Source organism: Boleophthalmus pectinirostris, unplaced genomic scaffold, assembly GCF_026225935.1.
Source record: "Boleophthalmus pectinirostris isolate CB_2022bp ecotype Guang Dong unplaced genomic scaffold, ASM2622593v1 HiC_scaffold_1, whole genome shotgun sequence".
NCBI lineage: Eukaryota > Metazoa > Chordata > Actinopteri > Gobiiformes > Gobiidae > Boleophthalmus > Boleophthalmus pectinirostris.
Genome location: NW_026570970.1, coordinates 22,866,706 through 22,879,435, shown reverse-complemented (window position 1 = coordinate 22,879,435; position 12,730 = coordinate 22,866,706).

Genomic DNA, 12,730 nt, shown 5'->3' with positions numbered 1-12,730 from the left:
CTATACCCAGACATTGCACTGGTATGGAATACAAAAAATAGTAAGTAATTGTAGCCTCCATCTGCTTGGGTCAAATGAGTATTAAAAACATACACAGCTAAACAGGCCAACAGTTCTACAGATTGGGTTCATTAATGTAAAATGCAAATGCATTTCTTTCAGCAAGAAGGGGCAAAGAGCCAGGATAAAAATAGCATGCTTCCTGACCATTAGAAGAGCAGAGACTCTCTGCTGTACCAGAACCTGGGATTAGCCATGTGTTAGCCACATCTCATATTGACTGTAGTGTGTCTATTGATTCTCTGATGATCAAACATGAAAACAGCTGCATGAGGTTTTACATCACTGCAGTAAATAAATTATTAATGAACAGCTGTTATGTTGAAGAAGTATGAACTTAGGCTTTACAAGAGGACAATAATTCCCAGATAATAATAAGCATCATAACTGTTTAGATGCATGTAGGCTACATGTGGGGTAGCGTTCACGCCTCCCAGTTAAGAATGAGGCCTGGCTGATTTCTCCTGTACTGTTGATGTGAAAATGAACATGGATATCATCCTGATTAAGCCTTGCTACAAGCTGATCATGGCCTACAGCCCATAGAAACCCCTAATAAAAAAACAGAATATTGTTAGATGAATTACATCATAAGTCTCAGGCTTTGTGCATGAACCCTCCATGCAATAAAGCAAGGATTTCCCAGTATCCCTTGCTTTACAGCACGGATGGTTAATGCAGCAATTTGGGATCTAGGTTTGGATACCTGGACGTCCCTCTGTAATAGTATATGTCTCTTTTTATCTGCAGTGAGTGAGTTGCCAGAGTTAGTGGTCTATGTTACGGAGGCACGCTGTGGACTATCCTGTTTCCTCTGCTGTGTGAGCCAAGGGGAGATGAGGCTGGACGTTTGTTGAGTGGAAAATGGCCACTAAAGCCTCTCTACTCACCTTTCGCAGTGACAACATTTAGCAGAGTGCACCCCTCCCCCTCCCACCGTCACCACTCTCCCTGCACCCACATTTCCTTTTTAAGGCTTCACAACCTGCCTTCGGAGTGATAAAAGGATAAAGTGATTTTGCGGGGGTAAATGCCCTTCAACAGATGGTCAGGCATCACAGGGAATGCTGGGTAACTGTGGCAAGTGGTAACTCCGTTGTGTGCTGCTTTGGGTGGCGGTGTGCCCCCACTGAGGCCCAATGTGACAAAATGCAAAGTGGAATTCGGCTGCCCCTCCGGTCCAGAATAGTCCTGAGGCCGGAGCATGTGAGAGGGGCAGAGGCATGTCCTTCGCGCTCCGCACGGGCTTCTCTGACAGCTGCCATGTTTATAGGCCAGCTTCGATGACAGTCAGGGGGGGACAGCTCGGCTCTTTTCAGAAAGGAATTAGGTTTGTCATCAGATTCTAAAATCCGTCTGATTTATGACATTTCCACTGCTGTTTTCCCCTCTACCATGGTGACCCCACCGACAAACGCACAGCGGGCACTCCATGACATTCGGCAAAACTGTTTGTTTGTTTACCTCTTACTTTCACTGTAAAGGATCCGTGTGGCAGCCTCACACAGCTGTCAGGAATGTGCCAGTAAATGATAATCACCTGCTGATTTACAGCACTTTCTGAAGACTTTAACATGTTTTTCAACATTGCTCTACTTTATATTGTGCTTATTTTTTACAGTCAGTCCTTGAATAGGTCCATTCAGATGTAGTCCAAATACTTCTGACACCTTCTCAAGTAGCTTCAAGTGTTTCAAGTTGAATATAAAGGACAGATAATCAAAACCAGAGAGCATAAAAGTTTTCAAAGATGTGCCTTAAAGATAAACTGATTTCACATATATGCATACGTATACACAGGATCCTCTGGTCAGTCTCTGCTCTGACTTCACACTATAGATTAGACAGAGCTGTCGTGACATTCAATTAATGAGGAGATTATACATGGAACATCTCTTTTAATAGGAGAGTGTCATCAATACCAGGGCGTCTGTGATAGGTATGCCGAGAGGCACTTTTTACAGGAGGCACTCGAACGCACCAGTGAGGGAGGAGGGAGGTGGGGGGTGTTATTCTGGGATGCAGAGTTCAGGAAATAACTGTGACATTTTTGGTTTCACGATACAAAGTCAAGACTGGTAAAAGACGATAGCCCTTTCACAATAAATTATCAGTTTGATGATCTTATCTACATGTTTGGACTCAAAGTGTGGCCATGGCAACAGGTCAGGACGCAAACTGCTGCATAGGAAAACTAATGCCATTTTGCTCATGCTTGTGGAATAATAGACCCAAAAGGCTGATCCAAAATTTATTAATTTACATATAGTAAAGTCACCCAAGCAGAGAAGAACTTTTGTCCACTTCCTGTGTTTTTCACACTGTAGTTTTATCCATGTGGCACACAGTGTAGTTGACAGAAATCTGAGTCCTGTCTTTCTGTCATCACAACGTTTTCACTTCAACAGGCAGTCATTACTTCTCCAGCCATGCACTATTTATGGTTTTGACAAGAAAACAAATGCTGATTTTTGTATTGTCTATCTTATGTAATATTGCAAAATGAGCTCCAAACTATATGATCTTGACATGATGTGCAAATGCTTATATTATTTTTCCAAGTACCTGTATAATATTTATACATGCCCACTCTTTTTATGTTGCAGTGGCTCAGAACTGACTGTAGTGCCCTCAAACCCCAAGGTTGGTGGTTCAATGAATTTTCTGGGCCAGTGCATATTTTGTTGTCCATAATGTACAGTGTGTGTTCTGTATGTGAATAAAACTGGGAAATAACAAAGAGCTGATGCATCCCACGGGGAGTAAATGTAATTATTGAGTTTCAGCTTCATGTTGTTTGAAAAATGTCCCATTCAATATATATCATATTTTATTTACAATGTTAATCACTATAGTAACATTTTTAAATTCCCATCACTCTTAAACCCATGGATAAGGGAAAATGTTTTGATTAATCGTATGCTCCATCACATAGAACATTGTCTGCCTGGCGATGCAGACCCCTATTTGAAGTATGCTGTATTTCACAAGGAAATCAAGAAGGGCCAGCATTTCCTCACATCTTAAAAAAATGACACCCAACTATGTGACACCTCTTCTTATGATGGGAATTTATACGCTGACCTCACTGCGCCAGGTGCTCCCAGTGCCCACACACAGACATGGGCTGCAACTCATCCTCCTTTATCTGCACACACACAATACTACACAATGCAAAACATTAAAAACTTAATCATACAAACGAAATACATGGATACAAAATGTTTTATATGACTCACAAACAATAAAATTTGTAATGCTGAAGTAGGGTACTAGTACTAATATACACACTCACAGCTGCCCTGATCCCAACTAACTGATGCTAACTAGATGTCTATGGAAAGCGCTTCTCCGGCCACCTCCACTCGCTCACAGACCACATTTACACAGTAAGGGTGGGTGAAGTTCCTTGTCCAAGAACACGAAAAACAGTATGCAGTGGATCTAACCTCCAACTGTCTATTCTATTCTATAAGATGGTTCTACCAGTGAGTCTTAGGATAAAAGGTCAGTCCTCTATCTCCTTATGGATACTCCACTCTTCCTACTTCTTTATTCTCCTCATCCCTCTGTTAACAGACAGGATTTGACAAGTTGTAAATTTAGAGTCCATGTATAAATCATGAGGGCTTTAGGGACACTGAGACCAGTGACAGAAACTGATGACCTTTGACCTGGGGGCAATGCTGCTATGCCAAACCTATTCAAGATGTTTCATTACAGACACATGAGGGCCAAGATGGGGAAGGGTCAGGCCGGTCCTTCGTCCTGGAACAAAAATTCAGAAAGAATGGACTATATGCAAGTTTGCTGTTAGATTGGTCTCACAAGGATATACTTCAAATGTTTTTCTCAATGTCATATAGGAAATGCTGCTGACTTAGCTGGCAGTAACTCAGTTCATCTATCCAAATGTTGGTGGCTCAACATTCACCCTTTCAGTCATGTGAATGGGTGAATGTTTTCTGGATATAAAGTGCTTTAAGTACAGAGGTTAAAAAAAGAAAAGATAATGTGGCTTAACATTTAAGGGTCAGAGAAAAGTTTGACCTCAATATCATGAGGACAACCACATTTTAGTAATTTTCTCGTATTGGTCATGTAGGTAAAATGATCCTTGACCCTGAATAAAAGAAGCTGCATAATGAAATCTGAAGCAGAGGACTTTGATTGTCAGAGCTTTGACACAGCTCAGCACATGGAGGTTTGTTTTCCCCCACAGGATGCCCTGCAGACCCCCCCCCCAGCCCCTGTCCCAGGCCCATCTGATCTGCTCCTCTCGCTGATCCATCATCGGATGACAGCGTGTGTCCAAAGCTGAATTTCTGCTCTGCAAATAGCAGTCTCAGACGGGCCACTCTGTTTTGAGCCTGTGCTATCTGAGTCTATCTCCAGACCCATGCTTGTGGTGAACGCTCCAACCCACTCCAGTGTGGCGACCCCTGCCTGCTGCCCTTGGCGACCCCCCACGCTGGATATTTTAGTCCAACAGCCTGTGCTCTCAGCCCTGTCTGTCCTCTCCCTCTCCTGTTTCTGTCCGTGCCACCCTTCGGCCTCCTCCCTCATTAATCATCTGAGAGACAAAACAAGCCTCCCTCCCTCACAACAAGGGGCACTTTTGGAGTGGTGGCAACAAGTTTGCGACTTTTCACAAATATTCTTCCCCCAGTGGGAGGTTTGAGGTGCTATGAATCTGTGGCCGACAAAAGTTCACACTCAGTGTCTGTCAGTAACCCCAGCTCCTGTCTGACAGAGAGACATGCACACCAACAATTAGAGCTTAATAAATCAAGCCCTCATTTTAACACCTTGATGCCCAACACCCATGGGTGTCGCCATTGGGTGATATCTTGGTTCAGCGAGTCTTGTCTGCTAATTAACTAGTCACACGAGCGAGAGTAGTAGATTGTTCTCACAATGCCTGTCACAATAGAAACTGTCACTGTGGATCTTGGCCCATGTTTCTTAATACAAATCATGCATCAGTGGATACACTTTTATTCTCAGCTACACAGCTGTTAATATGATGTATGCCATGGACTATTTGCTGTTCATGTATAAAAAGAAAGCTGCCAGTGAAAACACTGGCCAATCTTCAGAATATGCTTTTACAATGTAAATCTATACATACAGTATATGCTAAGATGCATATTTACATGATTGAGGACCTGTAGAAGGTCCTAAAAATGTCAGTTTTCATTTTTACATATTTTGACATGAGTCCTTTCCTGATGCATAGTTTACAGTCCATACAAATGGGTAATGGCTCCTCACAGAGACCCCCCCTCCCCACACACATACATACACACAAACGCACACACACAGACAGCTCCTTGTGTGATGCAATGTTTGGGCCTGACATGAGAGGGCCGAGGGCAGACCACCTGTGCACCCCCCAATTTGTCTCTGTCCACAGAGTGACCCACACATGAAGGTGACCGTCTCAGTCTGAGTCATGTTAGAATGTATGTGAGGGACGATAAATACAGCTGAACATTAGATTTACAACATCTTTTTACAGTCATACGTTGCAGCGGTCTGGTCTGTCTGACCTCTGGTGTAAAACCGTGTGTTATATTAATAGTTTAAATAAAACACAGTATTTTTTTTAAATGTGACCCTATATAAAGAATCTGTACCTGCACATTTTATCTTATTAAAACATATCTGATTATCATCTTCCAGTCAAGTGCATTTCCAGACCCATGGTTCATAAATAACTCTAATGCATTCTGCATATTTAACCTTGTTTTGAGGATTCTCGGAAAAGTTATATGTATCGTGTGCTGGAATTCAAAAGACAGTCAGATACTTGCATTCATTCATATTTCAAATTTCATATATCCAAAATACTTAAATTAAGTTGGAGACCTTGATACTTAAAAGTGTGAGCGTATAGATTTCCAGGGTTTAACTCTTTATTAGCTCTGATGTTGGGTTGCCTGTCACATCAGAAGGTCCATGAAACTGGAGGCCCGTTCTCCTTCTCACTTGGTATGCTCTGGATGGTCAAGTGGAACATTCCTGTAGACTGCATTTCACTGGGTTGGCTCAGATCTGCTTTAATCACCTCAGCCATGCTTGAGTTGCACATCTAGTGTTACAATACCAGGGAAAGAGAGGCAGCCTGAAGCTCACAGTTCATTTTACTTCAGTGCGCCAAGAGGTTTCACAGGGTCACAGCATGTCCGGAGGACCACAGGTTTAGCACATGCATTTAATATAATACAATAAATGAGAGGCTGATAATACATCAACTCTGTGAGGTGTGGATCAGACGTCATCATGCATGACCTTGACCAATGACCAGTGAACACATGTGTGCTTTATAAAGATGAAAATGTTCTTTCTATTTAATTATTGAAAACAAATCATATTCATTTGCTGGTCCACCATGTGTTCTTATTGTATACATTATTTTGCTGGGTCTAAAAACAATTAGAAAATTCAGTTTGCAAGGCAAATGTTCTTATGTTCTTCTCTGATCTGATCCACTATATAGTTTGTTGTGCTGCAGTTTCTATAATATCTATAATATCTATAGGTAACATTATACTGGTGTCCAGCCTCAGTCAGTCCTCTGAGGCTCTCTGCCTCTGGCTGATAGTTTACACCGCTCATACTGTGTGTCACCAGGTCGTTATATTTATTTCAGACGAGCACCAATTAGCTGCCTTCTAATTAATCAGCACTTTCCCTGATTCTGCATGTCACACAAGCTGCGTCCATCAGCACCACCACTCTGGACCAGTGGATTTACACTGGTCATCTGAAGAGGGCAGGGCTGTCTCACCTCCTTAAGACCACAGAGATACTTGGTCTGTCATTGCTGGCAAATATGGAACGTTTGAGTTGGCTCTGCTTTACCAATGGACTTTTAATTTCATGTGCAGTATTCATTTTGCACTTTACTTTGAATCTTCCATATGGGACCAAGTCTAGATCTTATATTATGCATTTTAAATGGTCTCCACATATTCAAATAACTTCCCTTTCCCCAGCCACTTTATTAACTTTACACTTGCAAAAGTGCAGTGTAACAAAATGCAGTTTATCTGCTATCTTACCGTGAGTGTAATGAAACAAATAATAGATACATGTTTACATATGACAGGAATGTATTCTATGTAACAGGATGCCATGCTATGTACATATGTATACATTAGTATAGGATAGTATTAGTTAGTTTTTTTAAATTTTAGATAAAAAAATGTTGACTGCAACTATTTACAACTATCTATTATACTAACTACTATCTATTATTTAAATATCTATTTTTTAATGCAACATTTATTTGAAGACCACTGTTTATAAGTAGTTGTCATTTTAATCCACAATAATAATAATACTTTGAGTTATATTAGTCTGTACAAGTCCATGTAGTCCTATAATAATTTCAATATGAATGAGTAGGATTGCCATACAAGCATATACAAATGTTTGAACTAAGATGAAAGAGAATAGGTTCCCAATTTGATCACTCTATCGGTGAAAATAACTTGCTATGCTAATCATTTCACAAGATATGATATGAGCCCATGCTGACTGACGAATAGTGTTGTCTGTAATTATATCTAAATTGATTTATGGGGAAACATTTTCAAAGTGCTTATACTGCATGTAAGGAGCACCTGTTCAGCCAGATGGAGACCAACATAGAATACAAGCATATGTACAATGCTACAACCCATGTAAAAATAGATAACCTGCATAGTAATACAGCTTATAATGATAGGTATATTACTGCATTAAATCCAAATGAAACTGTTATGTTATGCAGCACAATGAGTATGTAGGTATGAATTTTGTGAATACAAATTGTGAATGCTCTTAATCGCAATAAAGATTCCACTTTGCTTTGATTGTGGACAATAAAATGATAATATGTCTTAGGCTGATGCATAGTTTGACCATTAGAATAACATACAAACTGCAAAATTACAGAGACAGTCTGAAATTTAAGCCATTTTGCCATTTTGTCTGTTGGTTTTACACATTATTTAAAGGTACACTGTGTAACTTTACTGTTGGAAGGTCTGCCAGCTGCTTGTCTCCATGTAGATGATAATGCTTTGCTGGGAATGTTCAACAATAAGAGTGCATTTTTTCAAGGTATTTTGGGCAATAAAAACACCTGTAATCAGTTAAATGCCATACTGTGGAAGCCGTAATATCTCCATGGAGATAACCAGGTGACAGACTGCTGACCAAAAATAAAAATCCTAAAAGTACTCCACTGTAGTCATTATTCATATTTACGCCGCTCTCTGTAATGTCAGTGCCAATCTGCACCATCGACCCCTCTGACCACCAATCAATCATTAATGCATCATTTATTCTTTCTAAACACAGATAAATAGAATATATTATTTGTCGTTATGGTAACACAAACATACACACACACACACACACACACACATATATATACACTGTATATACCTGTATATAAACTTGTATATATACTCTCTATACAAGACCTGGTGTGTCTCCACCAAGTGCAGCTATTTGCTTTGGAGTTGTTGGCTCACATATTCGATCCATTCGCAACATTTTAATCTCAATGAGGCACAGCGTAGGAATGTAAAAGTCAAATAAAATGGAAGAATTGGGCTCTGATTATTTGCGGAGGTAAAAATACCTAACACCAAAGTTCACAGTGCCTTTCCATCAGATACACAGGGAGATATCCAGCCCTTGAGATTACATCTTTTCAAAGTAAATAACTGGATTATGATGTTTTTCTTGGCTGTGCATATAGTTTATAAAAAGGCGGAGAGAGCAGTCCGTTCACACTTTAGGTGATAACTACAGAGGGTCTTTGTAAAGGCCAAGTGTTGGGCCAGTACTGATAGTTTACATTGGAGGCTAACATCGAGCCTAACTTTGTGTGCAAAGTTGTCAGGATTTGTGGCTGGTTTACTGTAAGCAGTGGACTCGTGTGCAGAATCATAGCTAACTCACTCCAAGGATGGTTTGTATTAAATAAATCATATGTGGTATTATCTTTCTTCAGGAGGGATTTTTATAAAGATTTTTTTTTTTTTTTTACTTTGGCACTAGTCCTATACCTGAATGATGGATGTCTTTCTTAGACAGAGCTGAAAGCTCACATTTTTACGATTACAAAATGCTTACAGAGTGAAATTCAGTAGTGATTCCTGTAGTCTCTTGTATTTTACTACATATCAGAGCCAACAGCACATCTATGTTGGAGGTGCACTATGTAATTTTTCTGATGGGGGGGGGGGGTCTGCTACGTGCTTGACATCTTCTGAAATGTTATTGCTTTGCCTGGAATGTTTCACAGTATGGCATTTAACTTGTTTGTCTCCATTGAAACAAGCAGGTGACACCATCAGGTGAAGTTACTGTTCAGATATCTGCAATAATAATAATGGCAAGTTATAGCCTGTAAGTGTCACGCCTTATTCTGGAACCTTCCAGACAACACAATAACATCTCCATGGAAACAAATGGGGAGAACTAGAAAAGTTGCACTGTGCACCGTTAAGATGTGAAAAATACTTTTTAATACAGCTCTGAAATGGTTTTATTCATTAGTAAAACTTGGTGCAGATCATAACTTGATTTTAGGAATAGGTGACAGGTCAATAACATTGTACATATTATCATCTTTGTCATTAACAGCACACAGGAGCTGACAAATCCCTCTGTTGCTCAGTGCAACTTTCATGAAAGGTGTTAATTTAATGACACCATAGCAGCAGATTTGCTTGTTCAACACCTGTATAAAGTTGGTTTGTTTATGTTATACCACTTATGAGGCCAATGAGGCACCGGAATTAATGGGAAAATGTTGTAAAAGGATAACATTGAAATAATAATACAATCGTTAGACATTATATTTGAGTAACTGTTGGGATTAGATGGTACAACCTGAACATCAAAAATCATTTATCTATTGATTTTATTTATTTAATGCTATTTACATTAATTTGGGCATTGGAAACTCTATATAGTTGGATAAATTATGTGGATTTGGATGTTAGAAATAACAATCACCTTGCTATGATATCACTTGCATACCAGTGTATTCCAATATAGAATATACAAGACTCAATATACAATATACTCATTGACATATATTTGTCTGTCATATTAGTCTGAGGTCGAGGGACGTTTTGTGTTCAAAGTCTTTAATCTTCTATTTGCGATCACACTTGAAAGAGCTCTCTGTCACATTAATCACCAATGCACTGAATATCTAACAGTGTTTTGTGTCAATTCACAGACCTCTGATTGCACCAACCACGATTTATTGAGAAAAAAGCTGCTATTTTTGTCACTACAACCTTTCCCTGGACCCCACCAGCTGATACCAGTCAATTATTTGTCACTTGAATGTAATGTGTTTCCCTTGTGCCAGACCCAGAGCCATGGGAATCAACTTAGTTCATAGCTTCACTGGTGTGTAAACAGAGTACCTCTGTACCTCTTGTGCAGATAATGATAATTTTACAGCCTACTTGAGTTCTTTTTTAGGTGTCTCACCCACACTGCATTAGAACATAAAATAAGAAAAAAATCTCAGTCACAACAACATAGTCGACATAGTCGACGATTGCAAAGAAACTGAATAGTATACTTCAGTGTTCCAGCAGGAAAATTTGTCCTCTGCATTTTTGCAGAGTCCATCCTTCAGTGCCTCTTGCCTAAACTTTCTGCAGTGAATCCTGAACCACCTGGAATCAGACCACAGAGTGTGACAAACCACTGTTCTAACTTGTAAAGGTCCAATCACAGCTGCTAATTTGTAGCATGTGCCTCTCAAATGTGGAAGAAATCTCGTCTCAAAAATTCAGGTAAAATTCATGTATTTTCAGCTGACATTCATAACATTTTAGTTCTTTGTTGATTCAGCAGAAATCTGCACTGTGTCCATGTCCTCTGCTTTATTTCTTACCATGTTTATTTTGACACAGACTGACACTGTATCTCTCTGACTTGTTAATCTCAATTCAGGAAGACGGGGTACGGTTTCAAACCCAGTTTTGTGAAAGCGTGTGGCTCTGGCGGGTCAGGTAATAATGCCACAAGAGAAACCTATCTCCAGATCTCTAGTTTTTGAGCTTGGTCAGGACTACCCATAGACCAGGGGTGTCCAAACATTTTTCTATTAAGGGCCACATATCTAAACACAGACGAAGCAGAGGGCTGATTGAGGGCTGATAGACTGGTGCTCAATACAGTGAATAAATGTACATGTTTAACATGTTAGAATGAGCCATCAGTCTTTATTCATGCAAAGATCCTTAGAACACACTAAATATTAAATATTAGCTTTATCAAGGTAGATTTTCAAAAAAGTTCATTTTTAATTGATGCAAGGTCATTTGGTCCAATTCACCTGGAAGCCTGAGGGCCAAGAAAAATTTGTCTAAGGGCCGCATTTGGCCCACGGGCCACAGTTTGGCCACTCAATCTCATTTCTCTCAGGCGACTAGGTCAGGAATCGGAATGCACTAGACAGTTTAAAGGAACCCCAGAAGCTGTAGACCGTACACTGGCCAATCAGGGAAGAGCTGTGAAACCATGACGTCAAACTCAAGCACCTGTCTGGGCCCTTTTGTGGTACCACATAACAGTAACAAACAGTAACAAAGCGGTCAAGATGGATGTAGATGAAGCCATAAATTCTGTGTTGGCAACGATTCCCGGGATCAAAGATTTAAAGCTGGAACAAAGAGAATGTTTGGTGAATTTTTTCAAGGGGAAAGACGTTATTGCCCTTCTTCGTATGGGATTTGGCGCATCACATACGTCATGACCAAATAGCAGCAATTGGTTAAATAAAAAAGTACCCAAATACCATCGAGTGAACGAATCCTAATGCTGTGAAGGCAGACAGTTTCCACACAGTGAAACCGGCTGATGAATCAGGCTAGTAACCGTTAGTATCGCGAACCTCATTTGAGTGGGGCTGATCATTATGGGTGATGTCACACTTGCTTAGCCCACTCCTTTTATATAGTCTATGGGACTACCCAGCTGGAGGATTTTGCTTTCTGTTTTGAGAAGGGTCGGACCGATATGGATTTTGTTGAGGCCGATATGATACCGATAAACTGGGAGTTGGAGCTGCTGATAGCCGATATAATCGGCGATATATTTAGTGATGTAAAAATTCACTGTAAATCTTGAATTGTTTAAAAAACTTAGGTTTGGCTCTGGTGGATTTTAAATTGGGTTTATTTAGGCAACATTTATTGTTATTCTGACTCTTTACGTCATATTTACAGACTGTAGGTCAGTCTAATGGCATTTTTGCATCACATTCTAGCTAGTAGTGATGGGTATTCCAGTTCTTTTTAGAGAACCGGCTCTTTTGGCTCGGCTCACTAAAAGCAGCTGGCTCTTTCGGCTCCCAAGCAACTCATCAGGTTGCTATGTTGCAAGCAGGACTAAACCAGAACTGAACCAAGTCTAAACCAGGACTGAAAAAGGACTAAACCAGGATTAAAACAGATCTAAACCATGTGTAAAAAAGGACTAAACCAGAACTGAACCAGGACTGAGTGTTGGGACTCGGGCTCTTTCTATCCTATGCAAACGCAGATTTCTGAAAGTTTTGTTTTCAGCCGCTGCCGCTGTCAAACTCCCACGAGTCTGCACACGGCGTGAAGAGAAAAAAGTGAGAGAAAGAGAAAAC